The sequence below is a fragment of the Mycteria americana genome, chromosome 23, assembly GCF_035582795.1.
Source record: "Mycteria americana isolate JAX WOST 10 ecotype Jacksonville Zoo and Gardens chromosome 23, USCA_MyAme_1.0, whole genome shotgun sequence".
Classification (NCBI taxonomy): domain Eukaryota; kingdom Metazoa; phylum Chordata; class Aves; order Ciconiiformes; family Ciconiidae; genus Mycteria; species Mycteria americana.
In genome coordinates this window covers 872,390-895,916 of record NC_134387.1, presented here as the reverse complement: position 1 = coordinate 895,916, position 23,527 = coordinate 872,390, and positions in this window count along the sequence as shown.

The window sequence follows — 23,527 nt, the reverse complement described above, 5'->3', positions numbered from 1 at the left end:
TTGGAAACGTCCAGAGATTGCGCCCACAGGAAAGCTGCCAGCACTGAAAGCTCTAGCTGGTTTTCACTGTCCCTTGGAACTGCATTCGCTGCCACACAGACATTCGCGCTCTGCTAAAGCATTGCTTCGTAATGGGGCAACACTCTGTATCTCTCTCTGGCAGAGCCCGGCTGCCAAATTGGAAACGTCCAGAGATTGCGCCCACAGGAAAGCTGCCAGCACTGAAAGCTCTAGCTGGTTTTCACTGTCCCTTGGAACTGCATTCGCTGCCACACAGACATTCGTGCTCAGCTATAGCATTGCTTGGTAAGGGGGCAACATTCTGTCTCTCTCTGTGGCAGAGCCCGACTGCCAAATTGGAAACGTCCAGAGATTGCGCCCACAGGAAAGCTGCCAGCACTGAAAGCTCTAGCTGGTTTTCACTGTCCCTTGGAACTGCATTCGCTGCCACACAGACATTCGCGCTCTGCTAAAGCATTGCTTCCTAATGGGGCAACACTCTGTATCTCTCTGTGGCAGAGCCCGGCTGCCAAATTGGAAACGTCCAGAGATTGCGCCCACAGGAAAGCTGCCAGCACTGAAAGCTCTAGCTGGTTTTCACTGTCCCTTGGAACTGCATTCGCTGCCACACAGACATTCGCGCTCTGCTAAAGCTTAACTTGGTAATTGGGCAACACTCTGTATCTCTCTGTGGCAGAGCCCGGCTGCCAAATTGGAAACGTCCAGAGATTGCGCCCACAGGAAAGCTGCCAGCACTGAAAGCTCTAGCTGGTTTTCACTGTCCCTTGGAACTGCATTCGCTGCCACACAGACATTCGTGCTCAGCTATAGCATTGCTTGGTAAGGGGGCAACATTCTGTCTCTCTCTGTGGCAGAGCCCGGCTGCCAAATTGGAAACGTCCAGAGATTGCGCCCACAGGAAAGCTGCCAGCACTGAAAGCTCTAGCTGGTTTTCACTGTCCCTTGGAACTGCATTCGCTGCCACACAGACATTCGCGCTCTGCTAAAGCATTGCTTCCTAATGGGGCAACACTCTGTATCTCTCTCTGGCAGAGCCCGGCTGCCAAATTGGAAACGTCCAGAGATTGCGCCCACAGGAAAGCTGCCAGCACTGAAAGCTCTAGCTGGTTTTCACTGTCCCTTGGAACTGCATTCGCTGCCACACAGACATTCGCGCTCTGCTAAAGCTTAACTTGGTAATTGGGCAACACTCTGTATCTCTCTGTGGCAGAGCCCGGCTGCCAAATTGGAAACGTCCAGAGATTGCGCCCACAGGAAAGCTGCCAGCACTGAAAGCTCTAGCTGGTTTTCACTGTCCCTTGGAACTGCATTCGCTGCCACACAGATATTTGCGCTCTGCTAAAGCATTGCTTCGTAATGGGGCAACACTCTGTATCTCTCTCTGGCAGAGCCCGGCTGCCAAATTGGAAACGTCCAGAGATTGCGCCCACAGGAAAGCTGCCAGCACTGAAAGCTCTAGCTGGTTTTCACTGTCCCTTGGAACTGCATTCGCTGCCACACAGACATTCGCGCTCTGCTAAAGCATTGCTTTGTAATGGGGCAACACTCTGTATCTCTCTCTGGCAGAGCCCGGCTGCCAAATTGGAAACGTCCAGAGATTGCGCCCACAGGAAAGCTGCCAGCACTGAAAGCTCTAGCTGGTTTTCACTGTCCCTTGGAACTGCATTCGCTGCCACACAGACATTCGTGCTCAGCTATAGCATTGCTTGGTAAGGGGGCAACATTCTGTCTCTCTCTGTGGCAGAGCCCGACTGCCAAATTGGAAACGTCCAGAGATTGCGCCCACAGGAAAGCTGCCAGCACTGAAAGCTCTAGCTGGTTTTCACTGTCCCTTGGAACTGCATTCGCTGCCACACAGACATTCGCGCTCTGCTAAAGCATTGCTTCGTAATGGGGCAACACTCTGTATCTCTCTGTGGCAGAGCCCGGCTGCCAAATTGGAAACGTCCAGAGATTGCGCCCACAGGAAAGCTGCCAGCACTGAAAGCTCTAGCTGGTTTTCACTGTCCCTTGGAACTGCATTCGCTGCCACACAGACATTCGCGCTCTGCTAAAGCTTAACTTGGTAATTGGGCAACACTCTGTATCTCTCTGTGGCAGAGCCCGGCTGCCAAATTGGAAACGTCCAGAGATTGCGCCCACAGGAAAGCTGCCAGCACTGAAAGCTCTAGCTGGTTTTCACTGTCCCTTGGAACTGCATTCGCTGCCACACAGATATTTGCGCTCTGCTAAAGCATTGCTTCGTAATGGGGCAACACTCTGTATCTCTCTCTGGCAGAGCCCGGCTGCCAAATTGGAAACGTCCAGAGATTGCGCCCACAGGAAAGCTGCCAGCACTGAAAGCTCTAGCTGGTTTTCACTGTCCCTTGGAACTGCATTCACTGCCACACAGACATTCGTGCTCTGCTAAAGCATTGCTTCCTAATGGGGCAACACTCTGTATCTCTCTCTGGCAGAGCCCGGCTGCCAAATTGGAAACGTCCAGACATTGCGCCCACAGGAAAGCTGCCAGCACTGAAAGCTCTAGCTGGTTTTCACTGTCCCTTGGAACTGCATTCGCTGCCACACAGACATTCGTGCTCAGCTATAGCATTGCTTGGTAAGGGGGCAACATTCTGTCTCTCTCTGTGGCAGAGCCCGGCTGCCAAATTGGAAACGTCCAGAGATTGCGCCCACAGGAAAGCTGCCAGCACTGAAAGCTCTAGCTGGTTTTCACTGTCCCTTGGAACTGCATTCGCTGCCACACAGACATTCGCGCTCTGCTAAAGCATTGCTTCGTAATGGGGCAACACTCTGTATCTCTCTCTGGCAGAGCCCGGCTGCCAAATTGGAAACGTCCAGAGATTGCGCCCACAGGAAAGCTGCCAGCACTGAAAGCTCTAGCTGGTTTTCACTGTCCCTTGGAACTGCATTCGCTGCCACACAGACATTCGCGCTCTGCTAAAGCATTGCTTCGTAATGGGGCAACACTCTGTATCTCTCTCTGGCAGAGCCCGGCTGCCAATTTGGAAACGTCCAGAGATTGCGCCCACAGGAAAGCTGCCAGCACTGAAAGCTCTAGCTGGTTTTCACTGTCCCTTGGAACTGCATTCGCTGCCACACAGACATTCGTGCTCAGCTATAGCATTACTTGGTAAGGGGGCAACATTCTGTCTCTCTCTGTGGCAGAGCCCGACTGCCAAATTGGAAACGTCCAGAGATTGCGCCCACAGGAAAGCTGCCAGCACTGAAAGCTCTAGCTGGTTTTCACTGTCCCTTGGAACTGCATTCGCTGCCACACAGACATTCGCGCTCTGCTAAAGCATTGCTTGGTAAGGGGGCAACACTCTGTATCTCTCTCTGGCAGAGCCCGGCTGCCAAATTGGAAACGTCCAGAGATTGCGCCCACAGGAAAGCTGCCAGCACTGAAAGCTCTAGCTGGTTTTCACTGTCCCTTGGAACTGCATTCGCTGCCACACAGACATTCGCGCTCTGCTAAAGCATTGCTTCGTAATGGGGCAACACTCTGTATCTCTCTCTGGCAGAGCCCGGCTGCCAAATTGGAAACGTCCAGAGATTGCGCCCACAGGAAAGCTGCCAGCACTGAAAGCTCTAGCTGGTTTTCACTGTCCCTTGGAACTGCATTCGCTGCCACACAGACATTCGCGCTCTGCTAAAGCATTGCTTCCTAATGGGGCAACACTCTGTATCTCTCTCTGGCAGAGCCCGGCTGCCAAATTGGAAACGTCCAGAGATTGCGCCCACAGGAAAGCTGCCAGCACTGAAAGCTCTAGCTGGTTTTCACTGTCCCTTGGAACTGCATTCGCTGCCACACAGACATTCGTGCTCAGCTATAGCATTGCTTGGTAAGGGGGCAACATTCTGTCTCTCTCTGTGGCAGAGCCCGGCTGCCAAATTGGAAACGTCCAGAGATTGCGCCCACAGGAAAGCTGCCAGCACTGAAAGCTCTAGCTGGTTTTCACTGTCCCTTGGAACTGCATTCGCTGCCACACAGACATTCGCGCTCTGCTAAAGCATTGCTTCGTAATGGGGCAACACTCTGTATCTCTCTCTGGCAGAGCCCGGCTGCCAAATTGGAAACGTCCAGAGATTGCGCCCACAGGAAAGCTGCCAGCACTGAAAGCTCTAGCTGGTTTTCACTGTCCCTTGGAACTGCATTCGCTGCCACACAGACATTCGCGCTCTGCTAAAGCATTGCTTCCTAATGGGGCAACACTCTGTATCTCTCTCTGGCAGAGCCCGGCTGCCAAATTGGAAACGTCCAGAGATTGCGCCCACAGGAAAGCTGCCAGCACTGAAAGCTCTAGCTGGTTTTCACTGTCCCTTGGAACTGCATTCGCTGCCACACAGACATTCGTGCTCAGCTATAGCATTGCTTGGTAAGGGGGCAACATTCTGTCTCTCTCTGTGGCAGAGCCCGGCTGCCAAATTGGAAACGTCCAGAGATTGCGCCCACAGGAAAGCTGCCAGCACTGAAAGCTCTAGCTGGTTTTCACTGTCCCTTGGAACTGCATTCGCTGCCACACAGACATTCGCGCTCTGCTAAAGCATTGCTTCGTAATGGGGCAACACTCTGTATCTCTCTCTGGCAGAGCCCGGCTGCCAAATTGGAAACGTCCAGAGATTGCGCCCACAGGAAAGCTGCCAGCACTGAAAGCTCTAGCTGGTTTTCACTGTCCCTTGGAACTGCATTCGCTGCCACACAGACATTCGCGCTCTGCTAAAGCATTGCTTCGTAATGGGGCAACACTCTGTATCTCTCTCTGGCAGAGCCCGGCTGCCAATTTGGAAACGTCCAGACATTGCGCCCACAGGAAAGCTGCCAGCACTGAAAGCTCTAGCTGGTTTTCACTGTCCCTTGGAACTGCATTCGCTGCCACACAGACATTCGTGCTCAGCTATAGCATTACTTGGTAAGGGGGCAACATTCTGTCTCTCTCTGTGGCAGAGCCCGACTGCCAAATTGGAAACGTCCAGAGATTGCGCCCACAGGAAAGCTGCCAGCACTGAAAGCTCTAGCTGGTTTTCACTGTCCCTTGGAACTGCATTCGCTGCCACACAGACATTCGCGCTCTGCTAAAGCATTGCTTCGTAATGGGGCAACACTCTGTATCTCTCTGTGGCAGAGCCCGGCTGCCAAATTGGAAACGTCCAGAGATTGCGCCCACAGGAAAGCTGCCAGCACTGAAAGCTCTAGCTGGTTTTCACTGTCCCTTGGAACTGCATTCGCTGCCACACAGACATTCGCGCTCTGCTAAAGCTTAACTTGGTAATTGGGCAACACTCTGTATCTCTCTGTGGCAGAGCCCGGCTGCCAAATTGGAAACGTCCAGAGATTGCGCCCACAGGAAAGCTGCCAGCACTGAAAGCTCTAGCTGGTTTTCACTGTCCCTTGGAACTGCATTCGCTGCCACACAGATATTTGCGCTCTGCTAAAGCATTGCTTCGTAATGGGGCAACACTCTGTATCTCTCTCTGGCAGAGCCCGGCTGCCAAATTGGAAACGTCCAGAGATTGCGCCCACAGGAAAGCTGCCAGCACTGAAAGCTCTAGCTGGTTTTCACTGTCCCTTGGAACTGCATTCGCTGCCACACAGACATTCGTGCTCTGCTAAAGCATTGCTTCCTAATGGGGCAACACTCTGTATCTCTCTCTGGCAGAGCCCGGCTGCCAAATTGGAAACGTCCAGACATTGCGCCCACAGGAAAGCTGCCAGCACTGAAAGCTCTAGCTGGTTTTCACTGTCCCTTGGAACTGCATTCGCTGCCACACAGACATTCGTGCTCAGCTATAGCATTGCTTGGTAAGGGGGCAACATTCTGTCTCTCTCTGTGGCAGAGCCCGGCTGCCAAATTGGAAACGTCCAGAGATTGCGCCCACAGGAAAGCTGCCAGCACTGAAAGCTCTAGCTGGTTTTCACTGTCCCTTGGAACTGCATTCGCTGCCACACAGACATTCGCGCTCTGCTAAAGCATTGCTTCGTAATGGGGCAACACTCTGTATCTCTCTCTGGCAGAGCCCGGCTGCCAAATTGGAAACGTCCAGAGATTGCGCCCACAGGAAAGCTGCCAGCACTGAAAGCTCTAGCTGGTTTTCACTGTCCCTTGGAACTGCATTCGCTGCCACACAGATATTTGCGCTCTGCTAAAGCATTGCTTCGTAATGGGGCAACACTCTGTATCTCTCTCTGGCAGAGCCCGGCTGCCAAATTGGAAACGTCCAGAGATTGCGCCCACAGGAAAGCTGCCAGCACTGAAAGCTCTAGCTGGTTTTCACTGTCCCTTGGAACTGCATTCGCTGCCACACAGACATTCGAGCTCTGCTAAAGCATTGCTTCGTAATGGGGCAACACTCTGTATCTCTCTCTGGCAGAGCCCGGCTGCCAATTTGGAAACGTCCAGAGATTGCGCCCACAGGAAAGCTGCCAGCACTGAAAGCTCTAGCTGGTTTTCACTGTCCCTTGGAACTGCATTCGCTGCCACACAGACATTCGTGCTCAGCTATAGCATTACTTGGTAAGGGGGCAACATTCTGTCTCTCTCTGTGGCAGAGCCCGACTGCCAAATTGGAAACGTCCAGAGATTGCGCCCACAGGAAAGCTGCCAGCACTGAAAGCTCTAGCTGGTTTTCACTGTCCCTTGGAACTGCATTCGCTGCCACACAGACATTCGCGCTCTGCTAAAGCATTGCTTCCTAATGGGGCAACACTCTGTATCTCTCTGTGGCAGAGCCCGGCTGCCAAATTGGAAACGTCCAGAGATTGCGCCCACAGGAAAGCTGCCAGCACTGAAAGCTCTAGCTGGTTTTCACTGTCCCTTGGAACTGCATTCGCTGCCACACAGACATTCGCGCTCTGCTAAAGCTTAACTTGGTAATTGGGCAACACTCTGTATCTCTCTGTGGCAGAGCCCGGCTGCCAAATTGGAAACGTCCAGAGATTGTGCCCACAGGAAAGCTGCCAGCACTGAAAGCTCTAGCTGGTTTTCACTGTCCCTTGGAACTGCATTCGCTGCCACACAGATATTTGCGCTCTGCTAAAGCATTGCTTCGTAATGGGGCAACACTCTGTATCTCTCTCTGGCAGAGCCCGGCTGCCAATTTGGAAACGTCCAGAGATTGCGCCCACAGGAAAGCTGCCAGCACTGAAAGCTCTAGCTGGTTTTCACTGTCCCTTGGAACTGCATTCGCTGCCACACAGACATTCGTGCTCAGCTATAGCATTACTTGGTAAGGGGGCAACATTCTGTCTCTCTCTGTGGCAGAGCCCGACTGCCAAATTGGAAACGTCCAGAGATTGCGCCCACAGGAAAGCTGCCAGCACTGAAAGCTCTAGCTGGTTTTCACTGTCCCTTGGAACTGCATTCGCTGCCACACAGACATTCGCGCTCTGCTAAAGCATTGCTTCGTAATGGGGCAACACTCTGTATCTCTCTCTGGCAGAGCCCGGCTGCCAAATTGGAAACGTCCAGAGATTGCGCCCACAGGAAAGCTGCCAGCACTGAAAGCTCTAGCTGGTTTTCACTGTCCCTTGGAACTGCATTCGCTGCCACACAGACATTCGCGCTCTGCTAAAGCATTGCTTCGTAATGGGGCAACACTCTGTATCTCTCTCTGGCAGAGCCCGGCTGCCAAATTGGAAACGTCCAGAGATTGCGCCCACAGGAAAGCTGCCAGCACTGAAAGCTCTAGCTGGTTTTCACTGTCCCTTGGAACTGCATTCGCTGCCACACAGATATTTGCGCTCTGCTAAAGCATTGCTTCGTAATGGGGCAACACTCTGTATCTCTCTCTGGCAGAGCCCGGCTGCCAAATTGGAAACGTCCAGAGATTGCGCCCACAGGAAAGCTGCCAGCACTGAAAGCTCTAGCTGGTTTTCACTGTCCCTTGGAACTGCATTCGCTGCCACACAGACATTCGTGCTCTGCTAAAGCATTGCTTCCTAATGGGGCAACACTCTGTATCTCTCTCTGGCAGAGCCCGGCTGCCAAATTGGAAACGTCCAGACATTGCGCCCACAGGAAAGCTGCCAGCACTGAAAGCTCTAGCTGGTTTTCACTGTCCCTTGGAACTGCATTCGCTGCCACACAGACATTCGTGCTCAGCTATAGCATTGCTTGGTAAGGGGGCAACATTCTGTCTCTCTCTGTGGCAGAGCCCGGCTGCCAAATTGGAAACGTCCAGAGATTGCGCCCACAGGAAAGCTGCCAGCACTGAAAGCTCTAGCTGGTTTTCACTGTCCCTTGGAACTGCATTCGCTGCCACACAGACATTCGCGCTCTGCTAAAGCATTGCTTCCTAATGGGGCAACACTCTGTATCTCTCTCTGGCAGAGCCCGGCTGCCAAATTGGAAACGTCCAGAGATTGCGCCCACAGGAAAGCTGCCAGCACTGAAAGCTCTAGCTGGTTTTCACTGTCCCTTGGAACTGCATTCGCTGCCACACAGATATTTGCGCTCTGCTAAAGCATTGCTTCGTAATGGGGCAACACTCTGTATCTCTCTCTGGCAGAGCCCGGCTGCCAAATTGGAAACGTCCAGAGATTGCGCCCACAGGAAAGCTGCCAGCACTGAAAGCTCTAGCTGGTTTTCACTGTCCCTTGGAACTGCATTCGCTGCCACACAGATATTCGCGCTCTGCTAAAGCATTGCTTCGTAATGGGGCAACACTCTGTATCTCTCTCTGGCAGAGCCCGGCTGCCAAATTGGAAACTTCCAGAGATTGCGCCCACAGGAAAGCTGCCAGCACTGAAAGCTCTAGCTGGTTTTCACTGTCCCTTGGAACTGCATTCGCTGCCACACAGACATTCGTGCTCAGCTATAGGATTGCTTGGTAAGGGGGCAAAATTCTGTCTCTCTCTGTGGCAGAGCCCGGCTGCCAAATTGGAAACGTCCAGAGATTGCGCCCACAGGAAAGCTGCCAGCACTGAAAGCTCTAGCTGGTTTTCACTGTCCCTTGGAACTGCATTCGCTGCCACACAGACATTCGCGCTCTGCTAAAGCATTGCTTCGTAATGGGGCAACACTCTGTATCTCTCTCTGGCAGAGCCCGACTGCCAAATTGGAAACGTCCAGAGATTGCGCCCACAGGAAAGCTGCCAGCACTGAAAGCTCTAGCTGGTTTTCACTGTCCCTTGGAACTGCATTCGCTGCCACACAGACATTCGCGCTCTGCTAAAGCTTAACTTGGTAATTGGGCAACACTCTGTATCTCTCTGTGGCAGAGCCCGGCTGCCAAATTGGAAACGTCCAGAGATTGTGCCCACAGGAAAGCTGCCAGCACTGAAAGCTCTAGCTGGTTTTCACTGTCCCTTGGAACTGCATTCGCTGCCACACAGATATTTGCGCTCTGCTAAAGCATTGCTTCGTAATGGGGCAACACTCTGTATCTCTCTCTGGCAGAGCCTGGCTGCCAAATTGGAAACGTCCAGAGATTGCGCCCACAGGAAAGCTGCCAGCACTGAAAGCTCTAGCTGGTTTTCACTGTCCCTTGGAACTGCATTCGCTGCCACACAGACATTCACGCTCTGCTAAAGCATTGCTTCGTAATGGGGCAACACTCTGTATCTCTCTCTGGCAGAGCCCGACTGCCAAATTGGAAACGTCCAGAGATTGCGCCCACAGGAAAGCTGCCAGCACTGAAAGCTCTAGCTGGTTTTCACTGTCCCTTGGAACTGCATTCGCTGCCACACAGACATTCGCGCTCTGCTAAAGCATTGCTTCCTAATGGGGCAACACTCTGTATCTCTCTGTGGCAGAGCCCGGCTGCCAAATTGGAAACGTCCAGAGATTGCGCCCACAGGAAAGCTGCCAGCACTGAAAGCTCTAGCTGGTTTTCACTGTCCCTTGGAACTGCATTCGCTGCCACACAGACATTCGCGCTCTGCTAAAGCTTAACTTGGTAATTGGGCAACACTCTGTATCTCTCTGTGGCAGAGCCCGGCTGCCAAATTGGAAACGTCCAGAGATTGTGCCCACAGGAAAGCTGCCAGCACTGAAAGCTCTAGCTGGTTTTCACTGTCCCTTGGAACTGCATTCGCTGCCACACAGATATTTGCGCTCTGCTAAAGCATTGCTTCGTAATGGGGCAACACTCTGTATCTCTCTCTGGCAGAGCCTGGCTGCCAAATTGGAAACGTCCAGAGATTGCGCCCACAGGAAAGCTGCCAGCACTGAAAGCTCTAGCTGGTTTTCACTGTCCCTTGGAACTGCATTCGCTGCCACACAGACATTCGTGCTCAGCTATAGCATTGCTTGGTAAGGGGGCAACATTCTGTCTCTCTCTGTGGCAGAGCCCGGCTGCCAAATTGGAAACGTCCAGAGATTGCGCCCACAGGAAAGCTGCCAGCACTGAAAGCTCTAGCTGGTTTTCACTGTCCCTTGGAACTGCATTCGCTGCCACACAGACATTCGCGCTCTGCTAAAGCATTGCTTCGTAATGGGGCAACACTCTGTATCTCTCTCTGGCAGAGCCCGACTGCCAAATTGGAAACGTCCAGAGATTGCGCCCACAGGAAAGCTGCCAGCACTGAAAGCTCTAGCTGGTTTTCACTGTCCCTTGGAACTGCATTCGCTGCCACACAGACATTCGCGCTCTGCTAAAGCATTGCTTCCTAATGGGGCAACACTCTGTATCTCTCTGTGGCAGAGCCCGGCTGCCAAATTGGAAACGTCCAGAGATTGCGCCCACAGGAAAGCTGCCAGCACTGAAAGCTCTAGCTGGTTTTCACTGTCCCTTGGAACTGCATTCGCTGCCACACAGACATTCGCGCTCTGCTAAAGCTTAACTTGGTAATTGGGCAACACTCTGTATCTCTCTGTGGCAGAGCCCGGCTGCCAAATTGGAAACGTCCAGAGATTGTGCCCACAGGAAAGCTGCCAGCACTGAAAGCTCTAGCTGGTTTTCACTGTCCCTTGGAACTGCATTCGCTGCCACACAGATATTTGCGCTCTGCTAAAGCATTGCTTCGTTATGGGGCGACACTCTGTATCTCTCTCTGGCAGAGCCTGGCTGCCAATTTGGAAACGTCCAGAGATTGCGCCCACAGGAAAGCTGCCAGCACTGAAAGCTCTAGCTGGTTTTCACTGTCCCTTGGAACTGCATTCGCTGCCACACAGACATTCGCGCTCTGCTAAAGCATTGCTTCGTAATGGGGCAACACTCTGTATCTCTCTCTGGCAGAGCCCGGCTGCCAAATTGGAAACGTCCAGAGATTGCGCCCACAGGAAAGCTGCCAGCACTGAAAGCTCTAGCTGGTTTTCACTGTCCCTTGGAACTGCATTCGCTGCCACACAGACATTCGCGCTCTGCTAAAGCATTGCTTCCTAATGGGGCAACACTCTGTATCTCTCTCTGGCAGAGCCCGGCTGCCAAATTGGAAACGTCCAGAGATTGCGCCCACAGGAAAGCTGCCAGCACTGAAAGCTCTAGCTGGTTTTCACTGTCCCTTGGAACTGCATTTGCTGCCACACAGACATTCGCGCTCTGCTAAAGCTTAACTTGGTAATTGGGCAACACTCTGTCTCTCTCTGTGGCAGAGCCCGGCTGCCAAATTGGAAACGTCCAGAGATTGCGCCCACAGGAAAGCTGCCAGCACTGAAAGCTCTAGCTGGTTTTCACTGTCCCTTGGAACTGCATTCGCTGCCACACAGACATTCGCGCTCTGCTAAAGCATTGCTTCGTTATGGGGCGACACTCTGTATCTCTCTCTGGCAGAGCCTGGCTGCCAATTTGGAAACGTCCAGAGATTGCGCCCACAGGAAAGCTGCCAGCACTGAAAGCTCTAGCTGGTTTTCACTGTCCCTTGGAACTGCATTCGCTGCCACACAGACATTCGCGCTCTGCTAAAGCATTGCTTCGTAATGGGGCAACACTCTGTATCTCTCTCTGGCAGAGCCCGGCTGCCAAATTGGAAACGTCCAGAGATTGCGCCCACAGGAAAGCTGCCAGCACTGAAAGCTCTAGCTGGTTTTCACTGTCCCTTGGAACTGCATTCGCTGCCACACAGACATTCGCGCTCTGCTAAAGCATTGCTTCCTAATGGGGCAACACTCTGTATCTCTCTCTGGCAGAGCCCGGCTGCCAAATTGGAAACGTCCAGAGATTGCGCCCACAGGAAAGCTGCCAGCACTGAAAGCTCTAGCTGGTTTTCACTGTCCCTTGGAACTGCATTTGCTGCCACACAGACATTCGCGCTCTGCTAAAGCTTAACTTGGTAATTGGGCAACACTCTGTCTCTCTCTGTGGCAGAGCCCGGCTGCCAAATTGGAAACGTCCAGAGATTGCGCCCACAGGAAAGCTGCCAGCACTGAAAGCTCTAGCTGGTTTTCACTGTCCCTTGGAACTGCATTCGCTGCCACACAGATATTTGCGCTCTGCTAAAGCATTGCTTCGTAATGGGGCAACACTCTGTATCTCTCTCTGGCAGAGCCTGGCTGCCAAATTGGAAACGTCCAGAGATTGCGCCCACAGGAAAGCTGCCAGCACTGAAAGCTCTAGCTGGTTTTCACTGTCCCTTGGAACTGCATTCGCTGCCACACAGACATTCGTGCTCAGCTATAGCATTGCTTGGTAAGGGGGCAACATTCTGTCTCTCTCTGTGGCAGAGCCCGGCTGCCAAATTGGAAACGTCCAGAGATTGCGCCCACAGGAAAGCTGCCAGCACTGAAAGCTCTAGCTGGTTTTCACTGTCCCTTGGAACTGCATTCGCTGCCACACAGACATTCGCGCTCTGCTAAAGCATTGCTTCGTAATGGGGCAACACTCTGTATCTCTCTCTGGCAGAGCCCGACTGCCAAATTGGAAACGTCCAGAGATTGCGCCCACAGGAAAGCTGCCAGCACTGAAAGCTCTAGCTGGTTTTCACTGTCCCTTGGAACTGCATTCGCTGCCACACAGACATTCGCGCTCTGCTAAAGCTTAACTTGGTAATTGGGCAACATTCTGTATCTCTCTGTGGCAGAGCCCGGCTGCCAAATTGGAAACGTCCAGAGATTGCGCCCACAGGAAAGCTGCCAGCACTGAAAGCTCTAGCTGGTTTTCACTGTCCCTTGGAACTGCATTCGCTGCCACACAGATATTTGCGCTCTGCTAAAGCATTGCTTCGTAATGGGGCAACACTCTGTATCTCTCTCTGGCAGAGCCTGGCTGCCAAATTGGAAACGTCCAGAGATTGCGCCCACAGGAAAGCTGCCAGCACTGAAAGCTCTAGCTGGTTTTCACTGTCCCTTAGAACTGCATTCGCTGCCACACAGACATTCGCGCTCTGCTAAAGCATTGCTTCGTAATGGGGCAACACTCTGTATCTCTCTCTGGCAGAGCCCGGCTGCCAAATTGGAAACGTCCAGAGATTGCGCCCACAGGAAAGCTGCCAGCACTGAAAGCTCTAGCTGGTTTTCACTGTCCCTTGGAACTGCATTCGCTGCCACACAGACATTCGTGCTCAGCTATAGCATTGCTTGGTAAGGGGGCAACATTCTGTCTCTCTCTGTGGCAGAGCCCGGCTGCCAAATTGGAAACGTCCAGAGATTGCGCCCACAGGAAAGCTGCCAGCACTGAAAGCTCTAGCTGGTTTTCACTGTCCCTTGGAACTGCATTCGCTGCCACACAGACATTCGCGCTCTGCTAAAGCATTGCTTCGTAATGGGGCAACACTCTGTATCTCTCTCTGGCAGAGCCCGGCTGCCAAATTGGAAACGTCCAGAGATTGCGCCCACAGGAAAGCTGCCAGCACTGAAAGCTCTAGCTGGTTTTCACTGTCCCTTGGAACTGCATTCGCTGCCACACAGACATTCGCGCTCAGCTAAAGCATTGCTTCGTAATGGGGCAACACTCTGTATCTCTCTCTGGCAGAGCCCGGCTGCCAAATTGGAAACGTCCAGAGATTGCGCCCACAGGAAAGCTGCCAGCACTGAAAGCTCTAGCTGGTTTTCACTGTCCCTTGGAACTGCATTCGCTGCCACACAGACATTCGCGCTCTGCTAAAGCATTGCTTCGTAATGGGGCAACACTCTGTATCTCTCTCTGGCAGAGCCCGGCTGCCAATTTGGAAACGTCCAGAGATTGCGCCCACAGGAAAGCTGCCAGCACTGAAAGCTCTAGCTGGTTTTCACTGTCCCTTGGAACTGCATTCGCTGCCACACAGACATTCGTGCTCAGCTATAGCATTGCTTTGTAAGGCGGCAACATTCTGTCTCTCTCTGTGGCAGAGCCCGGCTGCCAAATTGGAAACGTCCAGAGATTGCGCCCACAGGAAAGCTGCCAGCACTGAAAGCTCTAGCTGGTTTTCACTGTCCCTTGGAACTGCATTCGCTGCCACACAGACATTCGCGCTCTGCTAAAGCATTGCTTCGTAATGGGGCAACACTCTGTATCTCTCTCTGGCAGAGCCCGGCTGCCAAATTGGAAACGTCCAGAGATTGCGCCCACAGGAAAGCTGCCAGCACTGAAAGCTCTAGCTGGTTTTCACTGTCCCTTGGAACTGCATTCGCTGCCACACAGATATTTGCGCTCTGCTAAAGCATTGCTTCGTAATGGGGCAACACTCTGTATCTCTCTCTGGCAGAGCCTGCGTGCCAAATTGGAAACGTCCAGAGATTGCGCCCACAGGAAAGCTGCCAGCACTGAAAGCTCTAGCTGGTTTTCACTGTCCCTTGGAACTGCATTCGCTGCCACACAGACATTCGTGCTCAGCTATAGCATTGCTTGGTAAGGGGGCAACATTCTGTCTCTCTCTGTGGCAGAGCCCGGCTGCCAAATTGGAAACGTCCAGAGATTGCGCCCACAGGAAAGCTGCCAGCACTGAAAGCTCTAGCTGGTTTTCACTGTCCCTTGGAACTGCATTCGCTGCCACACAGACATTCGCGCTCTGCTAAAGCATTGCTTCCTAATGGGGCAACACTCTGTATCTCTCTCTGGCAGAGCCCGGCTGCCAAATTGGAAACGTCCAGAGATTGCGCCCACAGGAAAGCTGCCAGCACTGAAAGCTCTAGCTGGTTTTCACTGTCCCTTGGAACTGCATTCGCTGCCACACAGACATTCGCGCTCAGCTAAAGCATTGCTTCGTAATGGGGCAACACTCTGTATCTCTCTCTGGCAGAGCCCGGCTGCCAAATTGGAAACGTCCAGAGATTGCGCCCACAGGAAAGCTGCCAGCACTGAAAGCTCTAGCTGGTTTTCACTGTCCCTTGGAACTGCATTCGCTGCCACACAGACATTCGCGCTCTGCTAAAGCATTGCTTCGTAATGGGGCAACACTCTGTATCTCTCTCTGGCAGAGCCCGGCTGCCAAATTGGAAACGTCCAGAGATTGCGCCCACAGGAAAGCTGCCAGCACTGAAAGCTCTAGCTGGTTTTCACTGTCCCTTGGAACTGCATTCGCTGCCACACAGACATTCGTGCTCAGCTATAGCATTGCTTGGTAAGGGGGCAACATTCTGTCTCTCTCTGTGGCAGAGCCCGGCTGCCAAATTGGAAACGTCCAGAGATTGCGCCCACAGGAAAGCTGCCAGCACTGAAAGCTCTAGCTGGTTTTCACTGTCCCTTGGAACTGCATTCGCTGCCACACAGACATTCGCGCTCTGCTAAAGCATTGCTTCCTAATGGGGCAACACTCTGTATCTCTCTCTGGCAGAGCCCGGCTGCCAAATTGGAAACGTCCAGAGATTGCGCCCACAGGAAAGCTGCCAGCACTGAAAGCTCTAGCTGGTTTTCACTGTCCCTTGGAACTGCATTCGCTGCCACACAGATATTTGCGCTCTGCTAAAGCATTGCTTCGTAATGGGGCAACACTCTGTATCTCTCTGTGGCAGAGCCTGCGTGCCAAATTGGAAACGTCCAGAGATTGCGCCCACAGGAAAGCTGCCAGCACTGAAAGCTCTAGCTGGTTTTCACTGTCCCTTGGAACTGCATTCGCTGCCACACAGACATTCGTGCTCAGCTATAGCATTGCTTGGTAAGGGGGCAACATTCTGTCTCTCTCTGTGGCAGAGCCCGGCTGCCAAATTGGAAACGTCCAGAGATTGCGCCCACAGGAAAGCTGCCAGCACTGAAAGCTCTAGCTGGTTTTCACTGTCCCTTGGAACTGCATTCGCTGCCACACAGACATTCGCGCTCAGCTAAAGCATTGCTTCGTAATGGGGCAACACTCTGTATCTCTCTCTGGCAGAGCCCGGCTGCCAAATTGGAAACGTCCAGAGATTGCGCCCACAGGAAAGCTGCCAGCACTGAAAGCTCTAGCTGGTTTTCACTGTCCCTTGGAACTGCATTCGCTGCCACACAGACCTTCGCGCTCTGCTAAAGCATTGCTTCGTAATGGGGCAACACTCTGTATCTCTCTCTGGCAGAGCCCGGCTGCCAATTTGGAAACGTCCAGAGATTGCGCCCACAGGAAAGCTGCCAGCACTGAAAGCTCTAGCTGGTTTTCACTGTCCCTTGGAACTGCATTCTCTGCCACACAGACATTCGTGCTCAGCTATAGCATTGCTTGGTAAGGGGGCAACATTCTGTGTCTCTCTGTGGCAGAGCCCGGCTGCCAAATTGGAAACGTCCAGAGATTGCGCCCACAGGAAAGCTGCCAGCACTGAAAGCTCTAGCTGGTTTTCACTGTCCCTTGGAACTGCATTCGCTGCCACACAGACATTCGCGCTCTGCTAAAGCATTGCTTCGTAATGGGGCAACACTCTGTATCTCTCTCTGGCAGAGCCCGGCTGCCAAATTGGAAACGTCCAGACATTGCGCCCACAGGAAAGCTGCCAGCACTGAAAGCTCTAGCTGGTTTTCACTGTCCCTTGGAACTGCATTCGCTGCCACACAGACATTCGCGCTCTGCTAAAGCATTGCTTCCTAATGGGGCAACACTCTGTATCTCTCTGTGGCAGAGCCCGGCTGCCAAATTGGAAACGTCCAGAGATTGCGCCCACAGGAAAGCTGCCAGCACTGAAAGCTCTAGCTGGTTTTCACTGTCCCTTGGAACTGCATTCGCTGCCACACAGACATTCGCGCTCTGCTAAAGCTTAACTTGGTAATTGGGCAACACTCTGTATCTCTCTGTGGCAGAGCCCGGCTGCCAAATTGGAAACGTCCAGAGATTGTGCCCACAGGAAAGCTGCCAGCACTGAAAGCTCTAGCTGGTTTTCACTGTCCCTTGGAACTGCATTCGCTGCCACACAGATATTTGCGCTCTGCTAAAGCATTGCTTCGTTATGGGGCGACACTCTGTATCTCTCTCTGGCAGAGCCTGGCTGCCAATTTGGAAACGTCCAGAGATTGCGCCCACAGGAAAGCTGCCAGCACTGAAAGCTCTAGCTGGTTTTCACTGTCCCTTGGAACTGCATTCGCTGCCACACAGACATTCGCGCTCTGCTAAAGCATTGCTTCGTAATGGGGCAACACTCTGTATCTCTCTCTGGCAGAGCCCGGCTGCCAAATTGGAAACGTCCAGAGATTGCGCCCACAGGAAAGCTGCCAGCACTGAAAGCTCTAGCTGGTTTTCACTGTCCCTTGGAACTGCATTCGCTGCCACACAGACATTCGCGCTCTGCTAAAGCATTGCTTCCTAATGGGGCAACACTCTGTATCTCTCTCTGGCAGAGCCCGGCTGCCAAATTGGAAACGTCCAGAGATTGCGCCCACAGGAAAGCTGCCAGCACTGAAAGCTCTAGCTGGTTTTCACTGTCCCTTGGAACTGCATTTGCTGCCACACAGACATTCGCGCTCTGCTAAAGCTTAACTTGGTAATTGGGCAACACTCTGTCTCTCTCTGTGGCAGAGCCCGGCTGCCAAATTGGAAACGTCCAGAGATTGCGCCCACAGGAAAGCTGCCAGCACTGAAAGCTCTAGCTGGTTTTCACTGTCCCTTGGAACTGCATTCGCTGCCACACAGACATTCGCGCTCTGCTAAAGCATTGCTTCGTTATGGGGCGACACTCTGTATCTCTCTCTGGCAGAGCCTGGCTGCCAATTTGGAAACGTCCAGAGATTGCGCCCACAGGAAAGCTGCCAGCACTGAAAGCTCTAGCTGGTTTTCACTGTCCCTTGGAACTGCATTCGCTGCCACACAGACATTCGCGCTCTGCTAAAGCATTGCTTCGTAATGGGGCAACACTCTGTATCTCTCTCTGGCAGAGCCCGGCTGCCAAATTGGAAACGTCCAGAGATTGCGCCCACAGGAAAGCTGCCAGCACTGAAAGCTCTAGCTGGTTTTCACTGTCCCTTGGAACTGCATTCGCTGCCACACAGACATTCGCGCTCTGCTAAAGCATTGCTTCCTAATGGGGCAACACTCTGTATCTCTCTCTGGCAGAGCCCGGCTGCCAAATTGGAAACGTCCAGAGATTGCGCCCACAGGAAAGCTGCCAGCACTGAAAGCTCTAGCTGGTTTTCACTGTCCCTTGGAACTGCATTTGCTGCCACACAGACATTCGCGCTCTGCTAAAGCTTAACTTGGTAATTGGGCAACACTCTGTCTCTCTCTGTGGCAGAGCCCGGCTGCCAAATTGGAAACGTCCAGAGATTGCGCCCACAGGAAAGCTGCCAGCACTGAAAGCTCTAGCTGGTTTTCACTGTCCCTTGGAACTGCATTCGCTGCCACACAGATATTTGCGCTCTGCTAAAGCATTGCTTCGTAATGGGGCAACACTCTGTATCTCTCTCTGGCAGAGCCTGGCTGCCAAATTGGAAACGTCCAGAGATTGCGCCCACAGGAAAGCTGCCAGCACTGAAAGCTCTAGCTGGTTTTCACTGTCCCTTGGAACTGCATTCGCTGCCACACAGACATTCGTGCTCAGCTATAGCATTGCTTGGTAAGGGGGCAACATTCTGTCTCTCTCTGTGGCAGAGCCCGGCTGCCAAATTGGAAACGTCCAGAGATTGCGCCCACAGGAAAGCTGCCAGCACTGAAAGCTCTAGCTGGTTTTCACTGTCCCTTGGAACTGCATTCGCTGCCACACAGACATTCGCGCTCTGCTAAAGCATTGCTTCGTAATGGGGCAACACTCTGTATCTCTCTCTGGCAGAGCCCGACTGCCAAATTGGAAACGTCCAGAGATTGCGCCCACAGGAAAGCTGCCAGCACTGAAAGCTCTAGCTGGTTTTCACTGTCCCTTGGAACTGCATTCGCTGCCACACAGACATTCGCGCTCTGCTAAAGCTTAACTTGGTAATTGGGCAACACTCTGTATCTCTCTCTGGCAGAGCCCGGCTGCCAAATTGGAAACGTCCAGAGATTGTGCCCACAGGAAAGCTGCCAGCACTGAAAGCTCTAGCTGGTTTTCACTGTCCCTTGGAACTGCATTCGCTGCCACACAGATATTTGCGCTCTGCTAAAGCATTGCTTCGTAATGGGGCAACACTCTGTATCTCTCTCTGGCAGAGCCTGGCTGCCAAATTGGAAACGTCCAGAGATTGCGCCCACAGGAAAGCTGCCAGCACTGAAAGCTCTAGCTGGTTTTCACTGTCCCTTGGAACTGCATTCGCTGCCACACAGACATTCGCGCTCTGCTAAAGCATTGCTTCGTAATGGGGCAACACTCTGTATCTCTCTCTGGCAGAGCCCGGCTGCCAAATTGGAAACGTCCAGAGATTGCGCCCACAGGAAAGCTGCCAGCACTGAAAGCTCTAGCTGGTTTTCACTGTCCCTTGGAACTGCATTCGCTGCCACACAGACATTCGCGCTCTGCTAAAGCTTAACTTGGTAATTGGGCAACATTCTGTATCTCTCTGTGGCAGAGCCCGGCTGCCAAATTGGAAACGTCCAGAGATTGCGCCCACAGGAAAGCTGCCAGCACTGAAAGCTCTAGCTGGTTTTCACTGTCCCTTGGAACTGCATTCGCTGCCACACAGATATTTGCGCTCTGCTAAAGCATTGCTTCGTAATGGGGCAACACTCTGTATCTCTCTCTGGCAGAGCCTGGCTGCCAAATTGGAAACGTCCAGAGATTGCGCCCACAGGAAAGCTGCCAGCACTGAAAGCTCTAGCTGGTTTTCACTGTCCCTTAGAACTGCATTCGCTGCCACACAGACATTCGCGCTCTGCTAAAGCATTGCTTCGTAATGGGGCAACACTCTGTATCTCTCTCTGGCAGAGCCCGGCTGCCAAATTGGAAACGTCCAGAGATTGCGCCCACAGGAAAGCTGCCAGCACTGAAAGCTCTAGCTGGTTTTCACTGTCCCTTGGAACTGCATTCGCTGCCACACAGACATTCGTGCTCAGCTATAGCATTGCTTGGTAAGGGGGCAACATTCTGTCTCTCTCTGTGGCAGAGCCCGGCTGCCAAATTGGAAACGTCCAGAGATTGCGCCCACAGGAAAGCTGCCAGCACTGAAAGCTCTAGCTGGTTTTCACTGTCCCTTGGAACTGCATTCGCTGCCACACAGACATTCGCGCTCTGCTAAAGCATTGCTTCGTAATGGGGCAACACTCTGTATCTCTCTCTGGCAGAGCCCGGCTGCCAAATTGGAAACGTCCAGAGATTGCGCCCACAGGAAAGCTGCCAGCACTGAAAGCTCTAGCTGGTTTTCACTGTCCCTTGGAACTGCATTCGCTGCCACACAGACATTCGCGCTCAGCTAAAGCATTGCTTCGTAATGGGGCAACACTCTGTATCTCTCTCTGGCAGAGCCCGGCTGCCAAATTGGAAACGTCCAGAGATTGCGCCCACAGGAAAGCTGCCAGCACTGAAAGCTCTAGCTGGTTTTCACTGTCCCTTGGAACTGCATTCGCTGCCACACAGACATTCGCGCTCTGCTAAAGCATTGCTTCGTAATGGGGCAACACTCTGTATCTCTCTCTGGCAGAGCCCGGCTGCCAATTTGGAAACGTCCAGAGATTGCGCCCACAGGAAAGCTGCCAGCACTGAAAGCTCTAGCTGGTTTTCACTGTCCCTTGGAACTGCATTCGCTGCCACACAGACATTCGTGCTCAGCTATAGCATTGCTTTGTAAGGGGGCAACATTCTGTCTCTCTCTGTGGCAGAGCCCGGCTGCCAAATTGGAAACGTCCAGAGATTGCGCCCACAGGAAAGCTGCCAGCACTGAAAGCTCTAGCTGGTTTTCACTGTCCCTTGGAACTGCATTCGCTGCCACACAGACATTCGCGCTCTGCTAAAGCATTGCTTCGTAATGGGGCAACACTCTGTATCTCTCTCTGGCAGAGCCCGGCTGCCAAATTGGAAACGTCCAGAGATTGCGCCCACAGGAAAGCTGCCAGCACTGAAAGCTCTAGCTGGTTTTCACTGTCCCTTGGAACTGCATTCGCTGCCACACAGATATTTGCGCTCTGCTAAAGCATTGCTTCGTAATGGGGCAACACTCTGTATCTCTCTCTGGCAGAGCCTGCGTGCCAAATTGGAAACGTCCAGAGATTGCGCCCACAGGAAAGCTGCCAGCACTGAAAGCTCTAGCTGGTTTTCACTGTCCCTTGGAACTGCATTCGCTGCCACACAGACATTCGTGCTCAGCTATAGCATTGCTTGGTAAGGGGGCAACATTCTGTCTCTCTCTGTGGCAGAGCCCGGCTGCCAAATTGGAAACGTCCAGAGATTGCGCCCACAGGAAAGCTGCCAGCACTGAAAGCTCTAGCTGGTTTTCACTGTCCCTTGGAACTGCATTCGCTGCCACACAGACATTCGCGCTCTGCTAAAGCATTGCTTCCTAATGGGGCAACACTCTGTATCTCTCTCTGGCAGAGCCCGGCTGCCAAATTGGAAACGTCCAGAGATTGCGCCCACAGGAAAGCTGCCAGCACTGAAAGCTCTAGCTGGTTTTCACTGTCCCTTGGAACTGCATTCGCTGCCACACAGACATTCGCGCTCAGCTAAAGCATTGCTTCGTAATGGGGCAACACTCTGTATCTCTCTCTGGCAGAGCCCGGCTGCCAAATTGGAAACGTCCAGAGATTGCGCCCACAGGAAAGCTGCCAGCACTGAAAGCTCTAGCTGGTTTTCACTGTCCCTTGGAACTGCATTCGCTGCCACACAGACATTCGCGCTCTGCTAAAGCATTGCTTCGTAATGGGGCAACACTCTGTATCTCTCTCTGGCAGAGCCCGGCTGCCAAATTGGAAACGTCCAGAGATTGCGCCCACAGGAAAGCTGCCAGCACTGAAAGCTCTAGCTGGTTTTCACTGTCCCTTGGAACTGCATTCGCTGCCACACAGACATTCGTGCTCAGCTATAGCATTGCTTGGTAAGGGGGCAACATTCTGTCTCTCTCTGTGGCAGAGCCCGGCTGCCAAATTGGAAACGTCCAGAGATTGCGCCCACAGGAAAGCTGCCAGCACTGAAAGCTCTAGCTGGTTTTCACTGTCCCTTGGAACTGCATTCGCTGCCACACAGACATTCGCGCTCTGCTAAAGCATTGCTTCCTAATGGGGCAACACTCTGTATCTCTCTCTGGCAGAGCCCGGCTGCCAAATTGGAAACGTCCAGAGATTGCGCCCACAGGAAAGCTGCCAGCACTGAAAGCTCTAGCTGGTTTTCACTGTCCCTTGGAACTGCATTCGCTGCCACACAGATATTTGCGCTCTGCTAAAGCATTGCTTCCTAATGGGGCAACACTCTGTATCTCTCTGTGGCAGAGCCTGCGTGCCAAATTGGAAACGTCCAGAGATTGCGCCCACAGGAAAGCTGCCAGCACTGAAAGCTCTAGCTGGTTTTCACTGTCCCTTGGAACTGCATTCGCTGCCACACAGACATTCGTGCTCAGCTATAGCATTGCTTGGTAAGGGGGCAACATTCTGTCTCTCTCTGTGGCAGAGCCCGGCTGCCAAATTGGAAACGTCCAGAGATTGCGCCCACAGGAAAGCTGCCAGCACTGAAAGCTCTAGCTGGTTTTCACTGTCCCTTGGAACTGCATTCGCTGCCACACAGACATTCGCGCTCAGCTAAAGCATTGCTTCGTAATGGGGCAACACTCTGTATCTCTCTCTGGCAGAGCCCGGCTGCCAAATTGGAAACGTCCAGAGATTGCGCCCACAGGAAAGCTGCCAGCACTGAAAGCTCTAGCTGGTTTTCACTGTCCCTTGGAACTGCATTCGCTGCCACACAGACCTTCGCGCTCTGCTAAAGCATTGCTTCGTAATGGGGCAACACTCTGTATCTCTCTCTGGCAGAGCCCGGCTGCCAATTTGGAAACGTCCAGAGATTGCGCCCACAGGAAAGCTGCCAGCACTGAAAGCTCTAGCTGGTTTTCACTGTCCCTTGGAACTGCATTCTCTGCCACACAGACATTCGTGCTCAGCTATAGCATTGCTTGGTAAGGGGGCAACATTCTGTGTCTCTCTGTGGCAGAGCCCGGCTGCCAAATTGGAAACGTCCAGAGATTGCGCCCACAGGAAAGCTGCCAGCACTGAAAGCTCTAGCTGGTTTTCACTGTCCCTTGGAACTGCATTCGCTGCCACACAGACATTCGCGCTCTGCTAAAGCATTGCTTCGTAATGGGGCAACACTCTGTATCTCTCTCTGGCAGAGCCCGGCTGCCAAATTGGAAACGTCCAGACATTGCGCCCACAGGA